Source organism: Pseudopipra pipra, unplaced genomic scaffold, assembly GCF_036250125.1.
Source record: "Pseudopipra pipra isolate bDixPip1 unplaced genomic scaffold, bDixPip1.hap1 HAP1_SCAFFOLD_96, whole genome shotgun sequence".
NCBI classification, from domain to species: Eukaryota; Metazoa; Chordata; class Aves; order Passeriformes; family Pipridae; genus Pseudopipra; species Pseudopipra pipra.
In genome coordinates, this window is record NW_026991237.1 from 42,653 (window position 1) to 56,399 (window position 13,747).

Consider the following 13,747-nt stretch of genomic DNA (forward strand, 5'->3'; position numbering starts at 1 on the left):
ATAGTACAGGAACAGGTAATAGGCCTAGAGGTGGTAAATTAGAAATACAACAGGATCAGGTAGACATTTAAATAGGAGAAATAGGCCTGGAGCCAGGGTTTTTTCCAAGCTTCAGTGAGCGGGTCAAGAACAATGGAAAAGAAGAAGGGTCAAGCTGAGGAAGATGAGTTGAAGCCCCCTGCCCCATGGAGGACGATGGGAAGTACCCTCCGAAATGGGGAGCCAAGAGAAGCACCGCCCCAAGCTCCACCTATACTCCACCTATTTTTAATATGTATTGATAGATGTTGTAATCACTTGAATATGCATTTAATCACATCTGAAGATTGTATAAAAAGGCTGATTTTGTGTGAAGCCTTTGAGCAAGTTTGTCCAGCGCGAGCTGGCTTGCTCCCAACGTTGAATAAACAAATACCTTGCTGCTTAAAGATAAAAAATCTCTGAGCAGTTTCTTGGACCGATTTTTCGGATTCATTTGGCGACCGCGGCAGGACACCTTCTCCACCCGGCTGCGGAATCCCCCGGAGGACGAGACCCCCTTGGGCGCCCTCGGGTAAGTCTTTTTACCCGAAGGGGCTCCCTTCTTCGGTGGCTTCTTGCGGGGGCTGGACAAGAACACTGCCTATTGATAAAAGGTATTTGTATCTGGTTTCTGGATACCTGTAAGTCGAGGCAGGACGCCGTCTCGCAGGGGACACGGGAGAGGACGCTCTCCCAGGGGAATATCCCCTCTGGTCTGGTCTGGTCTTCTGGTCTGGTTTTGTTTGTATTTGGCCAAGTATTGTTATTGTGTACCTGATATATCTTGCTTACCTTGAAACATCCAGGAGCACATAGTTAAAGGTATTATCATGCTAAGAGTTGCTATATGAGAGGTAGTGCTGAAGAATTAACTATAAGCACATCACTTTGGATAAGACCTAGAATTAAGATTTGTCAATTTTGCAACTGTTAGTTATATGTATGAGCCTTGTGTAACAGATGTAAGGTTTGCCTCCCCGACAGACAAGGTTGGGTAGAACCAGTATGCATATTGCAGAAAAGAGGGACACTGGAAGCAAGAATGCCCTGAATTAACAGGTGGAAATACAGGCACAGGAGAGGCTGTTGTTGCTTACAGAGTATTGAGTGAAGGGGGGGGCCAGCAGGCCAGTGCTAGGGGACCTGCTGGTAAAAATCAAGCTAGGGGAAGAAAAAGAAGAATTAGATTTTCTAATTGATACCGGGGCTACATTTTCTGTTTTGAATTAATACCTAAAAGTGATAAATATGTTTAAGTTGTGGGTGCCACTGGCCAATCAGAAAAGCTTTCTTCTGAAACCCCTAAAGTTCAAAATTGGAAAACAAAGGGGTGTGCATCAGGTTTTGTATTTACCAAATTTATCCAAACTCGTATTGGGCAGAGACTTACTAGAAAATCTGGGAGCTGTAATAGAATTCAAACAAGGTAAAATTGAACTTAAGGTAAAGGAAGAACAATTAATAGCAGCTCTGAGTTTAGCAATGAGCTATGTGGAGCCAAGCCAGGGTAATTCAAATGTCAATCAAATTTTAGATCAGGTATACCCAGGAGTTTGAGCTATTGAAACACCAGGAAAGCCAAAAAGGGCAGCTCCCATTGAAATAGAATTATGGCCAGGAGCAAACCCAGTAGTTAGGAAGCAATATGCACTGAGGCTGGAAGATAGAAGAGGAATTGAGCCAATAATAGACAACTTTTTGAAATTAAGGTTTTGTAGAGTGTGAATCAGATTGCAACACCCCAATTTTACCAGTCAAAAAGACAAATGGAACACATAGGTTGGCTCAGGATTTAAGAGCAGTAAATAAAATAGCTAAAACATACATGCAGCTGTTGCAAACCTATATACCTTATTAACAATATTAAAAGAAAGTGTAATTTGGTTCACAGTATTAGACTTAAGAGATGCCTTTTTCTGCCTTCCCTAAACACAGCAAAGTCAAAGGATATTTGCCTTCAAGTGGGAAAATCCCACCACAGGAAGGAAAACTCAGCTCATTTGGACAGTGTTACCTTAAGGGTTCAAAAATATTCCCACAATTTTGGGAATTAATTAGCAAAAGAATTAGAACAATGGCAGTCACCACCGGGAAAGGGTGTACTTTTATAATATGTGAATGATCTATTGATTGTTACTGAAAAACAAGAAGAATGTGCCCAATGGACAGTAAACCTCTTAAACTTTATGGACTTAAATGAGTATCGAGTCTCTCAACAGAAAGCACTTCCAGTGCAGAAACAAGTGGTGTACCTGGATTACAAAGTATCTGAAGGACAATGATCACTGGGGACAACAAGAAAGGAAACTGCCAGACACTGAAACCACAGATGGTGAGAAACCTTCAAGCCTTTCTAGGAATGACAGGTTGGTGTTGTTTATAGATATATCAGTATGGGCTAATTGCAAAGCCTTTATATGACCTGCTGAAAATGACTAAGGGCAACCTCATCTGGACCCCCATGTTGCAAAGCAGTTTAAATTAGTAGTAGAATGGCTAAGGCTTTGTAGAAGAGTAGGCCTAGAAAGCAACACTCCAAAGTAGCAACCCTGTTTGTTTGTGAAATAGAAACCATAATCAAAGGATCTAGTCAAGCCTGTAAATAACGATTTGTTACCTAGGATGTGGTTAAGGTCTGATAAACAGTTTCTAGGGATTATTAATTGTTATCAGTATGAAGTATGAGCTTGTTTGTAACTGCACCTGGTTTGCTGTGCTGCACCTGGTTTGCTGTGCTGCACCTAGTTTGCTGTGGAAACTGTAACCGTTTTGCCGTGGAAACTGCACATAAACTTGTTTGTGTATAAAAGCTGGATGAAGAGGGAGGGTCTTCGGAATCCTGACTTGGGGCGTTAGCCCGCAGGTTCCCGGGGCCCCGAATAAAGCACCGCATAAACCGGCACTCTGTTGGTTTGTGTTTCTTTTGGATTACGGGCAACAGTTTTCTGGCGACACCAGATTGGGACTCCGGGGGTAGCTGGGCGGCTCACGAGCTGATCCACTCCATGCCGGCAACCAGGTGATTTCTGGGGAGACATCGACCCGTGCCCGACCCTGCACCCGCCGGACCACCCTCTAGGTAAGCCCGGAGGTGCTTTATTCTTTTAGGTTTGTTGGTTGGGAGCCTGCCTATAAGACGGGATAGTGAGTGTCCCGCTGGGTTGGGCTAAAGGTACCTCGGTTGGGAAGCCTAGGCGCTGGTCGTAAGACGTAGCGAAAGCCGCGCTGTACCAGCACTCGCCACTCAGAGGGAGAATTGGCGAGTTGGTTTTGGTTTTGGTATAAGTAATTGGTTTATATTGTTGTGTTATTGTGAATTTGATTTTGAATCCGGATTGTGGTGTGTGTGTGTGTGAGTCAGTATGATGCCGTTTAAAACCTTTAAGGCACTATTTTGTGCAGAAAATGATATCCCTAGCGATTCTCCGCTTGGTTGCTTGTTAAAACATTAGAAGGAAGGAAATTTCGGACAAGAGTTAAGCAAGAAACAATTGATTGATTATTGTAATAATGTATGGCCTCAATATGAGACTGGAGGAATGCAGTGGCCTAGAAATGGTTCATTGACTTTGGAAATTATAACCCCTTTGATGCGATTTTTACGAGAGAATGAAAAGTGGGATGAAATACCGTATCTGGATTTGTTTTATTATTTAGAACATAACACTGAGTGGCAAAAGGAATGTGGTATCTTAGTGTTGAAAGAACTGAAACTGGAGGATGATAAATGTAAAAATGTCAAGAGCGGAGTATAATGATATTGAAAGGATTGGATGATAAACATGAGCGGAAAATACGGTTTTCAGAACCAGAGGAGGATGTGTCTTTGTTAGTCTCCCCCAGCATAACTCCAAGTGCGCCCCCGGGAGATAGTCTCCCTTCACGTGAGAGGGCACAATCACTCACCATGTCCCTGTTAGAATCGTCCTCGGATGAGGAAGAAAAGAGAAGGGGAGAATGTGATTTTGATAGAACTCCTTTAGCTGAACGAACGCGGAGAGCGCGAAGAGAACGAGGAAGGAGTAGAGAAAGACGGCGGGGGGGGGGAGAGTTGAGGGAAGTTTCGCTTTCACCCCCGAGATTAATGGCCCCTTCGAGGGAAGCAGTTGGAGCAGACGGAGGAAAAGTCATGATGAAAGTTTTTTTTTTACCTAATGAGATGTTAATTTGGAAACGGTCAGCTGGGTCTTATAGAGAAAATCCAGAGCAGGTGACTTGTATTATAAAAAATGGTTAGAAAAACTCAAAATCCGGACCGGAATGATTTACAGGTATTGTTAGATACAATTCTGGATTGACTCTCTAGATGTATTTTATATTGAGAAACAGAAGGTATATTAACGCAGTGCAAAAGAATTCCAGATGTTTCCCTGACTTTCTGCTGTTTAAAAGAATTATTCATCTTTACTGTCATACCTCTCTTATCTTTTTCATATCTTCTATTGTAGTCTTATCTACACGCTGAATGTGTTGGTCCTGCAATAGTTAGTACCTAAATTACTGATTGTTATATTTATAAGAGTAAAATGTTCTGAGTCTTAAATGCCAGGTTACTGTGACATGTGAACTTGTCTGGGGTTTTATTACTGACTGCTTCTGACTTGGAGGATTCTTGTTTGTGCTACAGAAGTACTACATCACCACTGCTAAGTAAGGACATCTCCATCTGTAAGCAATTGATGTCTTATCTCGTGCATGCTTGGTGATGGCATGGGTTTTGTGTGCCCTCTTGGAGAAGATTTCTAGACAGAGATTCACTTTTTGGAATCTGCCAGGTTTGATGCTGTACTTGTGTAGTTTAGGTTTGGGGTTTGGATTTGTTTTGGTTTGGGTTTTTTTTTGAGCTTCACCTTTTGGTATATATCTAGGATTAACTTCATTGTCTACTGGGTGTCTGTTCACTTGTATGGCAGCTCTGAGTCCTTCCTCTTAGTAATTTGGTTTTTAGAGGCTTAAACTGAAAAGTGCAGTTCTTGCTGTGTGGCTAATCCCTAGTCTGATTTCACATGGGGCAGTATGTGAAAGGAAAAAGGAAACAGCTAGTGATCTGAAAATGGCAGCATGAAGCTTGTGCTTTGTCAGGTGAACTATTCGAAAATAAAAAAAAAAAAAAATGTGATTGCTACGGGCAAGTGAGAAATGTGATTGCCTCCTGCATGTTTGTAAAGCATGGTAAGCCTGCAAAAAGAAATTTTGAAGATACTGGTAATTTGAAAATTCAGTATAAATATTTATCAGCTAGATGACATTGAGCACTGAATTGCATGGTTTGTTATGTGTCATAGGCCTCTTTCAAAAGGCCTCATGTTACTGATACAACCATGATGTTGAATTGTATATTTTTATGGAACAACTGATGTTTAAAGTATTGAGACCAAAATCATTAGTTAGATCAATTGTGGATATGTTTTAATTTAATTGTAAATTAGTAGAGGTTTGTTTTAGAGCCATATATAAATATATATATAATATAGAAAGGTATGGATACAAGATAGAAATGTGCATTTTACAACCTGTATCCCTTGTGTTACTGAACAAAGAGGTGTGTTTTGTTACTCTAATGAAATACTTACTCTAGTGCAGCTAGAGCTGTTAAATGCAGTCCCTACACACTTGGCATACTTGGGTGTGCAAACAGATTAAGAAGAGATATCATTTCTGGAAGTAACTTCTGCATCTGTTGCTGCTGTGAGGGATCTTTGGTTTTATCAACAGAAAAATAAAAGTTAAATCTCAAAAAAAAAAAAAAAAAAAAAAAAGGAACCTCAGAGAGAGATTACAAATAGCCCTCTGAGAAGAAGATTAGTAAAAGGTGATTTTGAAGCCAGGACGCTGAAGATTCCCCTTGAGAGTCCCTTGGGGAACCTCTTAGAAAACTGGGGTTGTTATTCCGGCACTTATAGAAGATCAAAGGAGAAAATGATTAAGTATTGTATTGAAGTGTGGGGAGGTAGAAAAATAGGAAATAATACCTACTGACCCATATATGGTACTTTTAAGAATTGGGTCTGTGAACTTTTAAATTGGTATGTCAGCGATAAAAAAAAACAAACCCTTTTGCCCAGAGGAGAGTTTTTTTTTTATGCCGCTATATGGTTAGAAGCCAGTGAAGATATTTACTTGTTTTCTTTAAGAGAAAGAAAGAGCCAAATGAACTCTGTTAAAGATTCGGAGTCATGGAGGTTTCCTCCAGCATATCCATTAAGTGAAGAAAAGAACCAGAGATACAAGGTATTTAATAAGATGCAAAAGAAAGATGAGAGTCCTACTAAATGGCTAGAAAGATTAAAGAAAGCTCTCCAGCTGTATTTAGATGTCAACCTTGATGAACCAGTAGGACAAGAATTCCTTAAGACACAATTTGTGGCAAAATCATGGGAAGACATTAGAAAGAAAATTCAGAAATTAACAAATTGGCAAGATAAGGGACTGGATGAGTTGCTGAGAGAAGCCCAGACAGTGTATAGAAGGAGAGAGGAAGAGAGTCAGAAGCAAGAAGAGTGAATGGGGATTTTACTGCTGCTATATTTAATGCTGCTACATTTAATGCTGTTATATAGTATACTGACAAAGATGACTCTTATACCCAAAATGTTGGTATGTTGCTCATTAAATAAATACACTGTGAGTGCATGTTTTTAACAGGGCTGTGAAAATGTAGAAACACCAATTCGAGCTGCAAAAACGTGGATGGACACATGTCAGTTGCATTGAAAAAGACTAGTGAATCCCTCACGCTGGCAAGTAGTCGACACTCTTGGAAGACACCAAGGTAGTCTTAAGAAGAAAAGTTATAATAAAGACATTAAACAATTTTTTTTACTACTTTACTTTTAAGAATTAAGTGTCTAATAGCATTTATTGTGGCATTCATTCTATCTTTGTTTGTGTATTATGGAATATTTGGGGCATGAAAATGTGTTAAAATATTACCAATTGGGGCACAAAAATCTGTTAAAATACGTTGAGATAGGTTTTAACATAACATATCGAGAACATGCAGACCCAGAAGAAATTGATACATGAGATATAAGAGTGTGGTGTAATACACCAGGTTGTAAATGTTATCCATTTGTTTGTTTTAAATGTAAAAGGTGCCAAGAGAAATGGTGGACGCACTGTAGAGACGGATATCCTCCTAGAGGAGTCTGTGATCAGTGCTATCAATCAGAACCAGAATTCACTGATTGGGCATTAAAACAGTTAAAAAGGAAGGGAGTTCCGTGGGATTCCCCCGAATATTGGAATTGTGACACTTATGGAGTAAACCCTCAAAATTTCTGTTATTTATATTATGTAGGAGATCCTTTCGTAGTAGAAATAGTAAAAGTCCAGTGCCGACGGGATGTTAGTGCCGTGTCGTGTAACGGACCTATGGTAAAAGCTGCCTCGTGGCCCGCATATACAACACGTCTCACTAAAAAGAGGCATATTCCTACTTGGGAGTCCTGCTGCCGAGAAGATGAAACACCCTGTGACTCGAAGCAACCGAGCCGACAGGCGAGGCAGAGGAGGAAATGCCAAAAAATGGAAGAGCCTAAGTTGTGGGACACGAAAGCCGCGATGGCTGAACTCCCCCAGGACTGGTGAAGATAAAAGGACTGGTAATATCCAAATTAATAAAAGAATCAGAATTATTTAAAAAAAAAAAACAAAACAAAAACAAAAAAAAACAACGAAACAAAACAAAACAAAAACAAAACAAAAACAAAACAAAAAAAACCCAACAAACAAAACAGGTTTTTCTCTAGGCACTGTTTACATGATTGCTATCCCTATTGTACTATTGGCAGCACCAATACATGCAAGAAACCCGCATGAACCATTCAAATAGAGTTTAATTAGAGAAGAAAATCAAAAAGTGCTTGTTACTTTTACAGGGACGAGAAACCCCACCTTTTACATATATTTGTGTGATTTAGTTGTTGTAGAGCCATGTAGAAACCCTTACTCATACTATATGTGCCCTGCTCTAAACCAAGGGAGAGAATAGGAGTAAGTCCATACGAGATATTGTATGGCAAACCCTATCATGCAGCTACCTACCAAGGGGATCCTCATATAGTGGGTGATCAAGCAGTGTTTAATTATGTGTTATCTTTAAATAAGACTCTCACAGCCCTCAGAGGAGCGTTGCAGTGGAATCGACCTTTGCCCCTGGAGAATCCAGTGCATGACATTTCTCCGGGAGATCATGTCTACGTGAGAAACTGGTCGGTAGAGCCACTGAAGGAAACATGGGACGGTCCTCGCCAGGTGATAATGACGACCTACACGGCAGTAAAAGTCAAAGGAATCGACAGCTGGATCCATTATACTCGGGTTAAGAAGGTTCCAGTCTCGTGGTCGGTAGAACCTCTCTCACCCACAAGGATGGTATTTCGAGCCAGCAATTGAGAATCGTGGTGTTCCTGGGGTTGATAAGTTTAGCAAGGACCACCGTGAGAATTGAGACCCCGGATCCTTATTTATTTGTACCAGAGCATACTGATGTGAATTTAACCTGTTTGTTTTCTGATGACCAGGGAGCTGAATTAAGAGATGTCCACGTCAAGTGGAGACGGAGAGATCAAGATCAAACCATAACAGAAGGAGTGACAACAGTTTGAGATCATAGAATCATAGAATCATAGAATCGATTGGGTTGGAAAAGACCTCCGAGATCATCGAGTCCAACCCTTGGTCCAAATCCAGTCCATTTATTAGATCATGGCACTCAGTGCCACATCCAATCTGCGTTTAAAAATCTCCAGGGATGGTGAATCCACCACCTCTCTGGGCAGCCCATTCCAATGCCTGATCACTCTCTCTGTAAAGAATTTTCTCCTGATATCCAACTTAAATTTCCCCTGGCGGAGCTTAAGCCCATGCCCCCTTGTCCTATTGCTGAGTGCCTGAGAGAAGAGACCAACCCCCACCTGGCTAGAACTTCCCTTCAGGTAGTTATAGACGGTGATGAGGTCACCTCTGAGCCTCCTCTTCTCCAGGCTAAACAACCCCAGCTCCCTCAGCCTCTCCCCATAGGACTTATGCTCCAGTCCCTTCACCAGCCTTGTTGCTCTTCTCTGGACCCGCTCCAGCACCTCAATATCCTTTCTGAACTGAGGGGCCCAGAACTGAACACAATACTCAAGGTGTGGCCTCACCAACGCAGAGTACAGGGGAAGGATCACTTCCCTGCTCCTGCTGGCCACGCTATTTTTGATACAGGACAAGATCCCATTGGCCTTCTTGGCCACCTGGGCACACTGTTGGCTCATGTTGAGCTTCCTGTCAATTAGTACCCCCAGGTCCCTTTCTGCCTGGCTGCTCTTCAGCCACTCTTTGCCCAGCCTGTAGCACTGCATGGGGTTGTTGTGGCCAAAGTGCAGGACCCGGCACTTGGCTTTATTGAACTTCATCCCATTGGAATCAGCCCATCTCTCAAGTCTATCCAGATCCCTCTGCAGAGCCCTCCTGCCTTCCAGCAGGTCGACACTCCCTCCCAATTTAGTGTCATCAGCAAATTTGCTGATGATACACTCAATCCCCTCATCTAAATCATCAATAAAGATGTTAAACAGGACTGGGCCCAACACTGATCCCTGGGGAACACCACTGGTGACCGGCCGCCAGCTGGATGCAGCTCCATTCACCAGCACTCTCTGGGCCCGACCCTCCAGCCAGTTCCTAATCCAGGAGAGGGTATACTTGTCCAAGCCATGGGCTACCAGCTTTTCCAGGAGTATATTATGGGAGACAGTGTCAAAGGCCTTGCTGAAGTCTAGATAGACCACATCTACAGCCTTCCCCTCATCCACCAGGTGGGTCACCTGATCGTAAAAAGAGATCAGGTTGGTCAGACAGGACCTGCCCCTCCTAAACCCATGCTGGCTGGGTCTAATCCCTTGTCCATCCTGAAGGTGCTGTGTGATTGCACTCAGGATGATCTGTTCCATAACCCTGCCAGGCACCGAGGTCAGGCTGACAGGCCTATAGTTGCCAGGGTCCTGCTTGCAACCTTTTTTGTGGATTGGAGTGACATTCGCCAACCTCCAATCATTTGGGACCTTCCCAGAGAGCCAGGACTGTTGGAAGATGATGGAGAGCGGTTTGGCAAGCTCTTCTGCCAGCTCTCTCATCACCCTGGGATGGATCCCGTCTGGTCCCATAGACTTGTTGGGATCCAGCTGGCTCAGTAAGTCGATAACTACATCCTCCTGGAATACAGGAGGGCTATTCAGGTCTCTGTCTCTGTCTATCTGCTCTAGAGGCCAGTTGTCCTGAGGGCCACCTGTCTTACTGCTAAAAACTGAGGCAAAGTAGGTGTTAAGTACCTCAGCCTTCTCCTCATCTTTGTTAACTATATTTCCCTCAAAGTCCAACAGAGAACTGAGGTTTTCCTTGCCTCTCCTTTTGCTATTAATGTATTTATAAAAGGACTTTTTGTTATCCCTAACTGAATTAGCCAAATTAACTTCAAATTCCACTTTTCTTTCCCTAATTTTTTTCCTGCATGACCTGGCTCTCTTCGTAAATTCTTCATAAGTAACCAGCCCTTTTTTCCACAGTCTGTACACTTTCTTTTTATCCCTGATTTCTTTTAGAACCTCCCTATTTAACCAAGCCGGCCGTCTTCCCCTCCGGCTGGCCTTTCGGCACACTGGTATAGCCTGTTCCTGTGCGCTCAAAATTGCCTGCTTGAAGCATGTCCATCCCTCCTGGACCCCCTTGCCTTTAAGGGTTGTTTCCCAGGGTATGCCTTGAATTAGTTTTTTGAATAGGCCAAAATCTGCCCTCCGGAAGTCCAGAGTAGAGGTTTTAATGATGGCTCTCCTTACATCCCTGAGGATTGAAAATTCAATTATTTCGTGGTCACTATGCCCCAGGCGGCCTCCAACCACTACATCATCCACCAGCCCCTCTCTGTTTGTAAACAGTAGGTCTAGTGGGGCCTTACCCCTGGTAGGCTCATTTACCAGTTGATGAAGGAAATTATCCTCTATACACTCCAGGAACCTCCTTGACTGCCTCTTCTCTGCAGTATGAAGCTACACAACAAAAGGGTTACACCGTTCTGCAGGTACCCGAAGTGTCCAAAGCTATGGAAAGGACATATATGTGTGTAGTTTGGATTTGGGAAAGTTTTGATTATGGACATATAGAAATACAGACAATAAACACGACTCGGAAGACGGTGACTAAAGTGCGAGTTTTACCCCCTAGGAAACAATCAGACATGTGAGATGGTCCTCCCTTAAAAATCAATTGTACCTTCCAATTTGATGATTGTCAAAAATCAGTTAAAGTAAAGTGGTGGAAATTGAATATGGCAAATCAATCTTGGGAATCACAAAGTCAAGGAGTTAACTGGTGGTCAAATAGTAAAGGAGGTAAAAGGTGGCTGAATATTTCTAATCCCAGAATAGGAAAGACAGAAGGTATATTTCTTTGTGTAGTCTCATGTGGGGAAGAAAAAGATCACGGGATAAGGACAGTAGCAGCTATACCACATCAAGGAGTAAGAGTTAAGCCAGAACATAGTGTTTATCCGGCCCAGGAAGAAAGAGATCTGATTCTAAGCTGCAAAATTCCAGAAGGACAGTATTTTGAATATGGGTGGTGGTTTAAGGGACAAAACTTGAAAGTTGGAAAGAGACATCAGATTGAAAAGAGAGCAGATACAATAGTTCTGAAAATCAAGGAAATACAGAGAGAAGAAGATGAAGGCCAATATACTTGCTGGATAAGTAGAGATGACTGGTGGGATACTAGAATTACTGCCGTCCACGTGAGGACTGAAAGAATAACCCGACAAGTAAGTAATCTACAAATTCCAGATAGAGAAGTAGAACAAGAAAACCTAGTTGTAGGCCTAATTCGTGATTTTGGGAAAGTACAAAATGTCACAAAAATTACTGCATGTCTCCCTATGCCTCATGCTGCAGGAGACCCAATCCCATGGGGAATAATTCCAGTGCCAGAAATTCCTAAAGTGTTTAAGAATACTACATGGAACTGCAGATTTGTAACTAAAACATGGAATGAAATGATAGATGTATGTTTATTAAGAGACAAAATGACCAAAAAAAGAATGTGAACAGATGTCTAGATATTTCCGATGGGTAGTAGTTGGAACATGGGTAACAAAAGAAAACATTGACAAAATAGAAGGAGATTGTTTAGTTTCAGATTCAGCACTCTACCCATGCTCTAAAGTTCCGGCTCAAATAAAACGGGAAAAGCAAGAACAAGTATGTCAAAATATTACTAGCTCTACAACCATGGAAGAGTGGCAAACAATTTGGGGACCCAGCCTACTAGAGACTTATAGTTATATTGGAAAAGTACAGTGGTGCATTCACTGGAAGGGGAAAAAGAATCAAACTTATTCTACAGGAAATAGAGGAAATTATAATTGGAGGACAGAAACACGTGCAAAAGAGAATTGGAATTGTACTCGAGTATATACATGTGATACCCCAGACGATGAAATAGGCTTAATGCCAGTCAAAACACTCTTGCAGTTAGGATGTGAATGTCGGGGATATAATCATACGATTAAAAGATCTGTGAAAAACATTGATTGCCGTACCACCACAGTTAGGAGTCCAGGAAATTTGGTGTAAGTAATGGGACATGGTCAGTAGACCACCCACATGCCCATAGATGGTCCGGTTGTATCTGTCGCACTAGGCATACCTACTCTCTGTCCATTCTAGAAGCAGGATAAGTTAACATCAGTAGAAATACAACCACGAAGGAAAAGAGAAATTAGTAGAGATATTGATGACCTGGGGTTGGGAGATTGGCATGAACCATCAGCAAGAGTTAAATTTGGATGGGCATTAGAGTCTCTGTTTGCACCAATCTCAACATATCGGAACAGAGAAATGTTGTTTAAATTGATGGGACAAACTGAAAGGTTAGCAGCAGTCACTAAGAAGGGATTTAAAGATCTAAATTTACAATTACAAGCCACCTCTAGAATGACCATACAAAACCGCATGGCATTAGACCTAATATTACTTAAAGAACATGGAGTTTGCGGCTACCTGCATGCAAAGGACGAGCATTGTTGTGTACACATCCCAAATGTCACTCAGGAAGTAGAGAAAGATATTAGTCAATTAGAACAAATTGACGAGAATGTTCATGAACTGCAAAAAGAAGCAGAACACAATTAGATAAGACAATTATTCAGCTCCCTAGGTCTTCATGTGTCAGGATGGATATCTTCTGTTATCCAGTATGGAATATTGATTGTAATAATTATCGTCATAGCCATAACTGTTTACAAGTGTCTTTTAGGAATAATTATAAAAGAAGGTCAACATACGAGACGCATCATGAAAGCTATAACAAGAAAAGAAGTAATCTCACCGCAAAATGGATCACCTCCCACCTATCAAGAAACTGCAGCCTGAAGATTGCTGTATTTGAGCATCCTTGCAAGCAAAGCCTGAAGAATGCTCAAAAGGGGGGACTGTTGCAAAGCAGTTTAAATTAGTAGTAGAATGGCTAAGGCTTAGTAGAAGAGTAGGCCTAGAAAGCAACACTCCAAAGTAGCAACCCTGTTTGTGTGTGAAATAGAAACCATAATCAAAGGATCTAGTCAAGCCTGTAAATAACGATTTGTTACCTAGGATGTGGTTAAGGTCTGATAAACAGTTTCTAGGGATTATTAATTGTTATCAGTATGAAGTATGAGCTTGTTTGTAACTGCACCTGGTTTGCTGTGCTGCAC